The sequence below is a fragment of the Schistocerca gregaria genome, chromosome 1 (assembly GCF_023897955.1).
Source record: "Schistocerca gregaria isolate iqSchGreg1 chromosome 1, iqSchGreg1.2, whole genome shotgun sequence".
Taxonomy (NCBI): Eukaryota; Metazoa; Arthropoda; class Insecta; order Orthoptera; family Acrididae; genus Schistocerca; species Schistocerca gregaria.
This window is the reverse complement of record NC_064920.1, coordinates 1,018,455,200-1,018,467,238: the sequence shown is the minus strand read 5'-3', so window position 1 is coordinate 1,018,467,238 and position 12,039 is coordinate 1,018,455,200. Positions and strand designations below refer to the sequence as shown.

Genomic DNA, 12,039 nt, shown 5'->3' with positions numbered 1-12,039 from the left:
ACATGATCTGAGGCTTTCCCGGCGAATGTGCTGTATCCAAGGTCCTCGGGTGTCCAGCAGGATCCGATCATCGAAGTCCCACGATATTTCGGCGAATAACCGTTCCGCCATCATCAGGTGGTGCTGATGGAATGATCTGTCCGGACGGTTGGCTGAGCACCGCGTATTGGAAAGGGGGGGGGGGGGGGGGAGTAGCTGCAGCCACGCCCGGTGGTAGGCGCAGTTCATCTCCGTCCGCCGTGGCGGAAGGATCTCGCATCCGCTCGCGCCGTTGCTCTTTGATGGTGTTTAATAATGGTTCCCAGGCCTTGCTCAGTGGAAACCAGGTGTCCCTGTTGATGAGGTTATCTGTTACGCGAATTTCTATGACAGCCTTGTAGATACTGTCCGAGTAGGCACTTGTGGCCGTCAGGATTTTTGTCCCTTCGAATTTCGCTGTGTGTCCGGTTTCAGCGCAGGGTTCTGCTAGAGCGGAATGTCTGGGTTGGCGTAAGCTGGTGTGACTTTCGAATAGGTATGGCAACCGCCAAATCCAAAGGGCCTTCCGGCAACAGAAGTGCAACAAGAACCGAGATGAAGAACAACCCGAAGAAGAGAAGCAAGCTCTGGCCTTTCTGCAGTTTGCTGGCAACGTGTCGTCAAAAATAGGGAGACTGTTAAGGCCAAACAAGATTGACACAGTCTTCCGACCACCAGCAAAGATTCGTGACGTACTAGGAAAGGCAAAAGGGGACGTACGCCTTAAGAAAGCGGGCGTATACAAAATCCCGTGCGGCTGTGACGAATCCTACATCGGCAAAACAGTTCGCACGGTCGAGGACCGATGCAAGGAACACGAACGTCACACCCGCTTACGCCAACCCAGCCATTCGGCCGTACCAGAACACTGCATTGAAACCGGACACACAGTGAAATTCGAAGAGCCAAAAATCCTGACGGCCACAAGTGCCTACTGGGTCAATATCTACAAGGAGGCCATAGAAATTCGCGTAACAGATAACTTAGAATTAAATTTTCACTCTACAGCGGAGTTTGCGCCGATATGAAAGTTCCTGGCAGATTAAAACTGTGTGTCGTACCGAGACTCGAACTCGGGACCTTTGCCTTTCGCGGGCAAGTGCTCTACCAACTTTTTTTATTTTCTTTTTTATATTTTTTCCTTCTTTTTCGTTAACCCTTTAATAAAATGGAACTAAAAAAAAGAACCTAGTGCCACCGCCACTTTTCATCCTATAACAAAAAAAAATCTGGTCCACATCAGGCGTTGGCTCCTGACTAAACATACCCCAGAGAGCTGCCTATATACCGGGGCAAATATAGGAAATCAAGGTTAGGGCTATCCGTACAAACAAAACAAAATCTTCTTTTTTCTGAATTTTATTTTTATTTTTATTGTTGTTATGTTATTATTTTTTGTTTTGTTTTTGTTTAGTTTTGTTGTGTAATTGATCAGAGGCCTTCTGCGCCCCGCTGGTAATATGTTGAGTCACGTCTTCTCGAAATTGATGTGTTCTGTTCAATTGTTCAGAAATGTTCATTGGTTAAAAATAGGAAACGTTCTTCTCTCTTGGCTTAACACATTCCAGCTGCGAGGCGGGTCGTGGAAAGCACTCCCAAGGAAGTTCGAGAAAAATTGTCTGTATTTTGGGTGACGGACAACAACATAATGACGGTCATATAGGTATGTCCAAAAATCGAGTACAGAGTCTACAGTTTGTCCAAATAGGTAGTGAATGGCATGTCCGCGAATCCAATGCACAGCATTGGTCTTTGTCCGAGGAAAATATTCACGATCCGGAAATAATAATGAAAGGGGAGTAATCCGATCCGGAATGTCCCGCGTTAGAAAAGCGACAATAAGACGAATCAAGTGCCAAACCTCCGCCGCCGATCCGCAAACAAACCGATGTTCATCATTGTCTGGCACTCCACACGTGGAACAGAGAGGTGATTGGGCGAGGTAGATACGATGAAGGTGAGATTGATTGATTTGCTTACCATTGACGGTTAGGTACCAGACAGATTGAACATTCGTGTCAAGGTAACGGGCGAAAACCGCGCGCCATACATGACGCCAGTCTACCTGGGGGAACTTTTGTTCAATCTGGTTATGTGGGCGACCTAATTTGAGGACATTGTATACTGCCTTTGTCTTGAGTAAAAGCTGTCTTGGTAAGGTGAGGCGTAGATAAATGAGTTCAAGAAAGAAGTATCGTATATAATGGAACTGGGCCGGAACGTCCGAGATCATCACTGGGGCTGACAGTGAGACCGGCGTATATGCCGTCAGGAGGAGACCAGTGAGGCTCGTTGGGCATCGTGTCCATACTGTCATCTGGGAGCTGAAAAATAGGGCGCGAGCTCTATCCGGCATGTGAAACAGACCTATCCCACCTCGTTCACGGGGAAGAGTAAGGGTTGCATAGTTAACTTTGAACAATAGCCCAGAGCTGACGAAAGATGCCATCGCTGCCAACATGCGACGTGCCACAGTAAGTGGGAAAGGTAGAACTTATGCTACATGGGGAACTCGGGATGCGATATATATACTGACATATCGAGCTCGTTGGAGAATATCTAGGGATCGAAGGCGATGGTCCATAAGACCTGCTCTGATCATTAAAAGGAGACGTCGGCAGTTGATGGCGGCTGAACGCCGGAGATCAGATGAAAAGTCTATTCCCAAACAGCGGATGGTATCAACGGTGGTGAGAGGTGTAACACACTCCACAGGGAGTCCCGTGCCAATGAACATAACTTGTGACATACGTACGTTTAAAGAGCTACCCGACGCCTGACCATAAGTCGCTACCCACGTCAAAACAGGTCGAATCTCGTCGGCATTACGTAAACAGATGACTACATCGTCAGCATAGGCCGTGCAACAGAATCGGTATCGATGTATGGACAACCCTACCAAACGTTGTCTGAGTCCACATAGCAAGGATTCCAAGGAAAAGGCGTACAAAATCGCTGATAGAGGGCAACCTTGACATACGGATCGACCTATTTTTATCGGAGGAGCGAGTCTGCCATTGTACATAATCCTGGAAAAGGCACCCCGCAGAAGACGCATCACTACCGTGATAACGGCGACTGGGAAACCCATATGGTGGAGAACGGCCGTAAGGAACGAATGGTCAACCCTATCAAAAGCTTGACTAAAGTCCAAAGACGCAAGTGCCCAGAGAGGCGTTGTGCCTGGGTAACGGCGATCATATCCCTGTAGCGGCATAAAGCCGTGCGGATATTATTATCCCCTCCCAAAGATGCTTGGTCTGGCGACACAACATATCGGGCAGCGGTTTTAAGTCGTGCCGCCAAAAGGCGAGCGAAGATTTTCATATCACTGTTAAGGAGGGTGAGGGGCCGATAATCACTGATATTGTTGAAACTTCCTGGCAGATTAAAACTGTGTGCCCGACCGAGACTCGAATTCGGGACCTTTGCCTTTCGCGGGCAAGTGCTCTACCAACTGAGCTACCGAAGCACGACTCACGCCCGGTACTCACAGCTTTACTTCTGCCAGTACCTCGTCTCCTACCTTCCAAACTTTACAGAAGCTCTCCTGAGAGACATGCAGAACTAGCACTCCTGAAAGAAAGGATATTGCGGAGACATGGCAGAAGTAAAGCTGTGAGTACCGGGCGTGAGTCGTGCTTCGGTAGCTCAGTTGGTTCATTCTCGCTTCGCGCGTCGGTCGACTAGGTCGTGCTCTTAGTTCCGCCTCTACCGTAGCGCAGCGTGTTTTCCTCCTGTCAGTTTAGTGCCGTGTTGGTCTCCGTGCGCGTCGCATCGCTGGTTGTCGGCTGGTGTTTGGTGTTCGTGTGGCCCTTCCTGTCGCGGCGTCGTCTCTCGCCGTGATGTCCACCATGGTTCCCACGAAAGTTCCGCGTACAGGTACAGTCAGTTTTACCTTTGACAAATCCACGCGTCACGTCCAGCCCGGTTCTTTGGAGATACATGACTGGTTAGTCGATACAGTTAAGGTCACTACTGATCAGGTGCATACCGCATATTTCGACAGCGAATTATATGTGTTTTTTGTTAAGTTTCTTGACCCGCTCCAGGTTGATAGGCTACTTTCTCGTCATGGTTCTCAGGTACCCTTTACGCACCGTGATGGTTCCACTAGTATGGTTCTCTTGGCAAATGCAGAAGTGGTATATACGAATGTTCGGGTATTTAACCTTCCGCCCGAGGTTGACGACTCTTTTCTGAAGTCCGTTTTGCTTCCTTATGGGGACGTACGCCATATTCGAAAGGAACGCTGGTCTGCTCAGCACCGCTTACAGGTATATAGTGGTATTCGGTCGGTGGAAATGGTGGTCAAAAAACCTATTCCTTCTCACCTACAGGTATGTGGTTATAGGGTCCATATCACGTACAGTGGCCAGGAAGGAACATGTTATTATTGTAATGAAACTGGTCATTTCCGTACTAATTGTCCGCGGCGTGTGGTGGTATTAAAACCTACATACGAACAGCGTAAAAAATTGACTTTAGCTGATCTTCTCCCGCAAGGATCTCGGACTGAATCGCTCACTGTTACTGAGGGACGCAGTGATCCGTTACCCGACAACGGCCGTGATTTTCCCCCGTTGTCCTTGAGTAGGGATGTTGCTGCCCATAATTCCGATGTTCCCGCGCTGATTTCTCACAACAAGCGTCGGCGAACACAGGATGATGCGGCTGATGAATCTTCCTTATTGGCTCGCCCTTCCGATGGGCCTCCGGTAAAGGACTCTCTTTCTCAGTCGGAAATCGTGGATGAGGAAGCCACAGGTGCTATCACGCCTTTGCAGAAGCTCCCTGACACCTTATCTGACGTTGTTCCTGCTACCGCGGCAGCCTCTTCGGAGACGCCAGTGACGGAACCTGCTTCTGGTTGCCACGTGTCTTCTCCGGTGCTCTCTGACACTTCTCCTATTGACTCTGTTTCGCATCCCCCTTCTGGAATTTCTGTCGCCCCCTCTGGGTCACAGCCTCCTCCCATCAAACAACTGATTGATTCTCCAGAGCCAGTGGATCCCGTTGTTATTCACCAACTGTCCCACCGTGAACCCATGTCTGCGGACGAGTGGGATGTAGAGGCCTCTCTCTCGCAATCTGACACGGAATGTCTACATGATGCTCCTACGCAGCCGAACGCTCCAGCGTCGGCATCGCGGAGCCGCAGTCGAATCCGTAAACAGCCACGGAGAGCCGCGTCACGGCCGAAGAAAAAGCAGTGGGAAGATGAGGGTTCTGTTTCGTAGTTTTTCTCTCTGTGGTTCAGCGCTTGTTTCTGGTATGATTACTTGTATGCTGCTCCGTCAGCTGACGGCTCTCTACCGATCTTTGTTTTTCTTTGTAGGTTGAAGTTCCATGCAAGCATATACATTTCTTACTCTGAATATTAACAGAATATGTTCTGAGCTTCGGCTCGCCGCTTTGCGACAGTTTATCTATCAGTCTGGGGCAGATGTTGTTTTTTTACAGGAAGTCCTATTCGACCAGTTTTCCATTCCTGGGTTCTCGACGTTTTTTAATGTCGCTTCCGAACTTTCTACGGGCACTGCCTTGTTTTATAGAGAAGGCATTCCGTTGATGAATTTCGAAGTACTTGACAGTGGAAGGGGGATCGGGTGCACGTTTTATGATCTCAGTTTACTCCTTCTTTATGCCCCTTCTGGTTCGGGTTGTACTACCGCACGCTCGAGTTTCTATAAAGAAGAAGTCATTTACCTGCTTCGTAAATCCCCGACAAAGATAATTTTAGGTGGGGACTTCAATTGTGTTCTACGGCCGGTAGATCAGTCTCCTAATTTTAATTTCAGTAAAGAACTCGACGACCTTGTGCGCTCCTTGCACCTGCGTGACGTGTGGGTTTCTCGCTATCCTACACTTGTGCGACATACCTACTTTACTCCCACGTCTAGCAGTCGCCTCGATCGCTTTTACCTTTCCGATTCCTTGTGTGGGCAACTTCTGGCTGTTGATGTGATACCAGCCTGTTTTACTGATCATTGCGCTGTAGCCGTTACGTTTAATTACGAGCGACAACCGGTAAAATTGTTTCGTCCTCCTTGGATGCTCAATATCGCGTATTTGCAAGATACCTCCCTTGGTATCGTCCTGGAGGACATTTGGACACGTTGTTCTCGTACTATGGACCGGTACCCGTCTATCGTGGCATGGTGGACACTGTATGCAAAACCTCACATCCGTAGGGCTCTCATGCGTTTTGGGGCTGCGAAGGTGGCAGAAGATCGACGAACGCAAGAATTTTACTATTCTGTCTTACGTCAACTGTACGATAGTGCTACGCATGCTCCCCTCCGGGTTACTGATATACAGCGCATCAAAGCCAAATTGCTGCAGCTCAAACGCATTCAAATGGAGGGCCTGCGGACGAGGTCTCAACCACGTTCCCTTCTACAAGAGGAACTGACGTCACTCTACCATCTAGTCCGTTTACGGTCGCGCCGGAAACGTGGGTGCCTTGCCTCCCTCACAACCGCTGACGGCCGCGTGTTCACCTCTCACCGTGACATTTCTGACTTCGTTTACACCTATTTTACTGATCTGTACGATACTCATGTCCCGGCGGAAACCTATCTTGACGACTTTACCTCCTTGCTGCCTCGCGTCGTCACTCCTCAATTAAACGACGCCTTTCTGCGTCCCTTTCAGAAGGATGACATATATGATGTTGTTGCAGGATCGCAGTCCCGCAAGTCGCCTGGATTAGATGGTATTCCTAAGGAGTTCTATGTTCAATTTTGGCCGCTCATTGGTGACACCTTAACGTCAATGGTAAATGAAGTGATGCGGGGAGTCTCACTTCCTGCTCCTTTTCAGGAAGGCAGAATGGTCCTCCTCCCGAAATCCACAGGTCGACCTGCAATTGATTCCCTCCGTCCTATTACTCTCCTTAACTTTGATTATAAACTTGTCGCTCGAGCAATTAATATCCGTCTCTCTAAGCTGCTCGATACCATTATTGCCGCCCACCAAAGCTGTGTGCCTGGACGCACGATACTGACTTCCGTTCTCGAATGTCGCGATGTAATCTCGGTGGCGGCTGCCGCTAATATCCCAGGGGCTTTGCTTTTTCTTGATTTCCAAAAAGCGTTCGATCGCGTCAGCCATGATTTTTTATCGAGAGTGCTCACCGCTGTCGGCTTTAATAATGATGCTCGACAAGTCTTAACTAATCTTTTTACCGGTATCAGTGTCTCGGTGATTGTGAACGGTCACCCTACCCCCCGGATATCGATCAGACGGGGGTTACCCCAGGGAAGCCCCTTATCCATGTCACTTTTTGTTCTATCCTTAGAGCCCTTACTTCGCCATCTCACCATGCACTTACGTGGCTGGAATATATTGGGGGAAATTTTTGCAGTCCGTGCATACGCCGATGACGTCATGGTTTTAGTACGACATGCCGAGGATATACCGCGGCTTAAGGATACCTTGGATTCATTTTGTGGTCTTGCTGGTGCTCGCATTAATGATCGCAAATGCACGTTCCTGCCGTTGAGAGGCTTTGATCATGTCGTCATTCCTTGGGCGACGGTTGTCGATCGCCATAAGACCTTGGGGATCATAGTGGATCGTAATCCGATCAAAATGGCGGCACTAAATTGGCGTGAGGTTACGAGTCGTGTTCACGGGGCGATCCTTGAACATGACCGCCGTTCCCTTAGCCTCCTTCACAAGGCACGGGTTTTAGAGACCTATGTCTTCGGTAAAATATACTACGTTGCGCAGGTCTTCCCGCTTCCCGCGATGATGGCCCGCAGGCTGAAACAGCTGTCTAGTCGATTTCTGTGGCGCCGCCATGTCTTCCGTGTCCGATATGAAGTTGTGGCCAGGCCTCGGAAGCTTGGAGGATTGGGTCTTTCAGATATCAAAGTGAAGACGTCCATCTTATTTGCCCGCCGCAATGTTTTAACCTGTACGCGGGCTCCGCATTCAGTCACCTCTCGTTTACTTTCCCGCCTCCGGCCGGCCAGTCTGACCCCTCCTGTTGATGTTGGACGGATTAATCCTAAATTGCGGCACATTCGTGAATACTTTGTACTTGTCGGTATTCTGGGTGCTGATATACTTTCTATGACGCATATAACTACCAACATGCTACAAATCCGTTGGGGTACAGCATGTTTCCCTTCTTCTGTTGAACTTGCTTCCCCGTCAACGTCATGGAAAACGGTCTGGTCTCATCTTAGTCTTCCCATTTTGCCGATGGAGATTGTTTCAACGTGGTATAAGGTCATTTACCGTCTGATACCTACTGGTGATCGTCTTTTTCGTATTGGCCTTCGTCCGACTGATCAGTGTGAGGAATGTCATCAAACTGACACCTTACTTCACAGGCTAGTTGCTTGCGGACGGGATCATTGGCTCTGGGTCCGCCGTCAATTAGCTTTTCTTACTAGAGGGCCTGAAACCGCATTCCCAGACGACATCTTCTTACATCCGGACATCTCTTATTTTCCTCAGACGAAAACGAACACGATTGTTTGGCTCTTGGGTTACTATGTCCATTACGTCATTGAAGGCGGTAATGACCCAGATCCCCGCGTATTTCACCATTATTTGTCAACTGCGCATTGGAAATGGCAGCGGTTACCACAATACCGAACGCTTTTTGCGAATATGCTTTTTCTTGTGTTTAACCGTCAAGGGGTTGGTTAAGTTCCCCTGTGATTCCTGTTTCTTCCCTGAGCTCGAGTCCCCTCCCTTGTTGTATTTTTTCGTAATTTTTTTTTTCTCTCTCTCTCTTTTGCATGTATATATATACACCCAAAATTCATACGGGTGGGGTAACGGGTTGGTCTTCCCCTTCAGAAGAAATGTTTTATTTGTGTTTCACCTAATTTGTTGATTTTCTTTTTGCAGCTAATATTAAATGATGATTTGACTATGGTTGTCTGAATTCTCATGAAATATACCAAGTCAATCTGATAATAAAAAAAGTTGGTAGAGCACTTGCCCGCGAAAGGCAAAGGTCCCGAGTTCGAGTCTCGGTCGGGCACAAAGTTTTAATCTGCCAGGAAGTTTCATATCAGCGCACACTCCGCTGCAGAGTGAAAATCTCATTCTGGAAACATCCCCCAGGCTGTGGCTAAGCCTTGTCTCCGCAATATCCTTTCTTTCAGGAGTGCTAGTTCTGCATGTCTCGCAGGAGAGCTTCTGTAAAGTTTGGAAGGTAGGAGACGAGGTACTGCAGAAGTAAAGCTGTGAGTACCGGGCGTGAGTCGTGCTTCGGTAGCTCAGTTGGTAGAGCACTTGCCCGCGAAAGTCAAAGGTCCCGAGTTCGAGTCTCGGTCGGGCACACAGTTTTAATCTGCCAGGAAGTTTCATATCAGCGCACACTCCGCTGCAGAGTGAAAATCTCATTCTGGAAACATCCCCCAGGCTGTGGCTAAGCCTTGTCTCCGCAATATCCTTTCTTTCAGGAGTGCTAGTTCTGCATGTCTCGCAGGAGAGCTTCTGTAAAGTTTGGAAGGTAGGAGACGAGGTACTGCAGAAGTAAAGCTGTGAGTACCGGCCGTGAGTCGTGCTTCGGTAGCTCAGTTGGTAGAGCACTTGCCCGCGAAAGTCAAAGGTCCCGAATTCGAGTCTCGGTCGGGCACACAGTTTTAATCTGCCAGGAAGTTTCATATCAGCGCACACTCCGCTGCAGAGTGAAAATCTCATACTGATATTGTTGCCACCATGCAGTTGATGTACAGGAATAATAATTCCTTTAATGAAAGAGTCCGGCACAGGTACTTCCGGAGACATCAGTTCCCGACATAAGGAGGTGAAGGTGGACTCTAACAAATCACGGAAGGTGCGATAAAATTCGAGGGGAAGACCGTCGGGTTCTGGGGAGCAATTGATGGTTCCTGCTCGGATCGCATCGTGGACTTCATCATCAGTCACCTCTGATACGAAGTCAATCGCCACATCTCCTGGGAGACCACCTAAGTTGAGCTGTGGACTTCCTCGATCAACCTTGGGGAATGTGGAATTGCGGCGTAGAGCTGCTGGTAGTGGGCGTGAAGCACCTTCCCTATTGCAGATTGGGTTACGTAGCGACACCCTTCTTGGTCTGTTAGGACGGGAATAAATTTTCGGCGACGATGTTGGCGTTCTTGGATGATATGGTACATAGATGGATGTTCATGAGGCATGCGATCAGCAGTACGAGATCGTACTATCGCTCCTTCCAAATGCCTTCGCATGAGATTGGAGATTTGGGCCTTAGCATGGTTCATCCTTGTATGGCGCACAGGGGAGGCTAGCATCGTGGAGCATTCTCGTAAGATCCTGTAGTGAAAGTCCATAGTGCTCTTCCTCCAGGGGACAACATCTTTGCCATATCGGATCAAAGTTGTTCGAAGAGCAGGTTTTGCACACTGGATCCACCAGGATATGGTAGACGGATACGTGGGACGGCGTCTATTACATGTGACCCAAGTGTCTTCTATTATAAGTCGACAGTCAGGTGAATTAAGAAGTGCCGTGTTCAGTTTCCATAAACCACGTGCGTGCCATACTGCCTGTCTTGTGAGAACAACGTCACAGAAGTAAGCCTCATGATCTGAGAAAGCAACAGGTCAGATTTCAGCCTGTGTGTTGAATTAGGGATCGCGAGATGTAGATGCGATCCAGTTGGCTAGAGGAGTGCGCAGTGTAGTACGTAAAGCCCAAACGATCACCGTGAACATGTCTCCACGTGTCGACAAATTGTAGCCGCGTCACGACTGTTTCCAGAGCTGCGCATGGTGAGTGATGTGGCAATTGATCCTGAGGTCGCTGGGTGCAGTTGAAGTCTCTACCCATGACCCAGTCATCGTGTGGTCCCATAAAAAGGGGTGTAACTTCATCTGCGAAGAAGGCATTGCGTTCACGACGGTAACTTGACCCGACGGCACATAAATATTGACGATGCGTACACCAAAGAGAGTAAGGGCCATACCTCTGCCGTTGGGGAGGTATAGGACATATTCGGCAGGAAGACCTTCTCGTAAGATGATGGCAGCACCACTACCGGTGTCCGAAGCGGGAGAAAGATGCGCCGTGAAGCCATGTGGTGGTGAAAAATCGACGACATGCACTTCCGGAAAAAGCGCAATATCAATGTCCGCATCATAAATCATATCGCGGAGCAGCGCTAGTTTGTGGGGCGCACGAATGGTCGCGAGGGTAATCGTTGCGACACGATAATGCTGGTGTTGGAGTCCCACAGGCACAGGGCTACTTCTTCAGGAGCGAGAGGTCGTCGATCTTGCCCGTCCGCTGAAGAGGTTGCTATTGTGGAGAGTTTGCGGGCGCGGGCGCAACCGATTAGGGTGCCTCATCATCAGCACCGTCGACGCCAGTCCCTTCGATCTCCACGTCGTCTGCCCAGGAGACTGATACTGCGGTAGGGTACCGACTATTTACATCATCCATGTGGAGAGGAGACGTAGTTTTCGGCTCAGCATATAGACTTTCTTCAACGTCGACTTGTGGGGGCGACGGCGCCAGTAAGGAGGGGTGATCGTTGCCAGTGGTTGCCTTTTGGACATCATAGAGCGGTTTGTCGTCCATCTTTGGTTCTGCATCTCTGGCATCCATCCGTAGAATGGATTCATCAGGGGGTGTATGGCTACGTTTCTTTCTCTTTCGTGTCGACCCTTGTTTTCGAACAGGTCGTTCCGAGTCTGATTGCGGGTGGCCTTCGTCTGACTCCGGACCAGTCTGAAGGAAAGCAGAAGTAGGTACCACTCCCGGATCAACGTCCATCTCAGCAGCATTTTCAGTCACAGTGCTGCGATGATGTGGCAGGTCAGGATCTGGCGTCTGTGGCACCTCGGAAGGAATCTCAGTAGCGGTTGCATCTGCCTGATCAGACGACGTCAACAGAGCAGGAAGACCCTGTGTAGAGGTGCTACCTTCCTGGGCAACCTTGGCATATGTGACAGGGAACTGAGTGATCACCGCTGGGGACGCTTCCTCGCCGACCGGCGTTTGGATCAGGCGGCGTCATATGCAGGCGGATCTGACGTGGCCTTCTTG

General features: G+C 49.3%; 1 protein-coding gene across 2 annotated transcripts in view; it reads left to right on the top strand.

The window, feature by feature from the left end:
- The window catches only part of LOC126278936 (somatostatin receptor type 2-like), a 1,529,331-nt gene that overhangs the window by 258,399 nt on the left and 1,258,893 nt on the right, over positions 1-12,039 (top strand). The window lies entirely within an intron of this gene.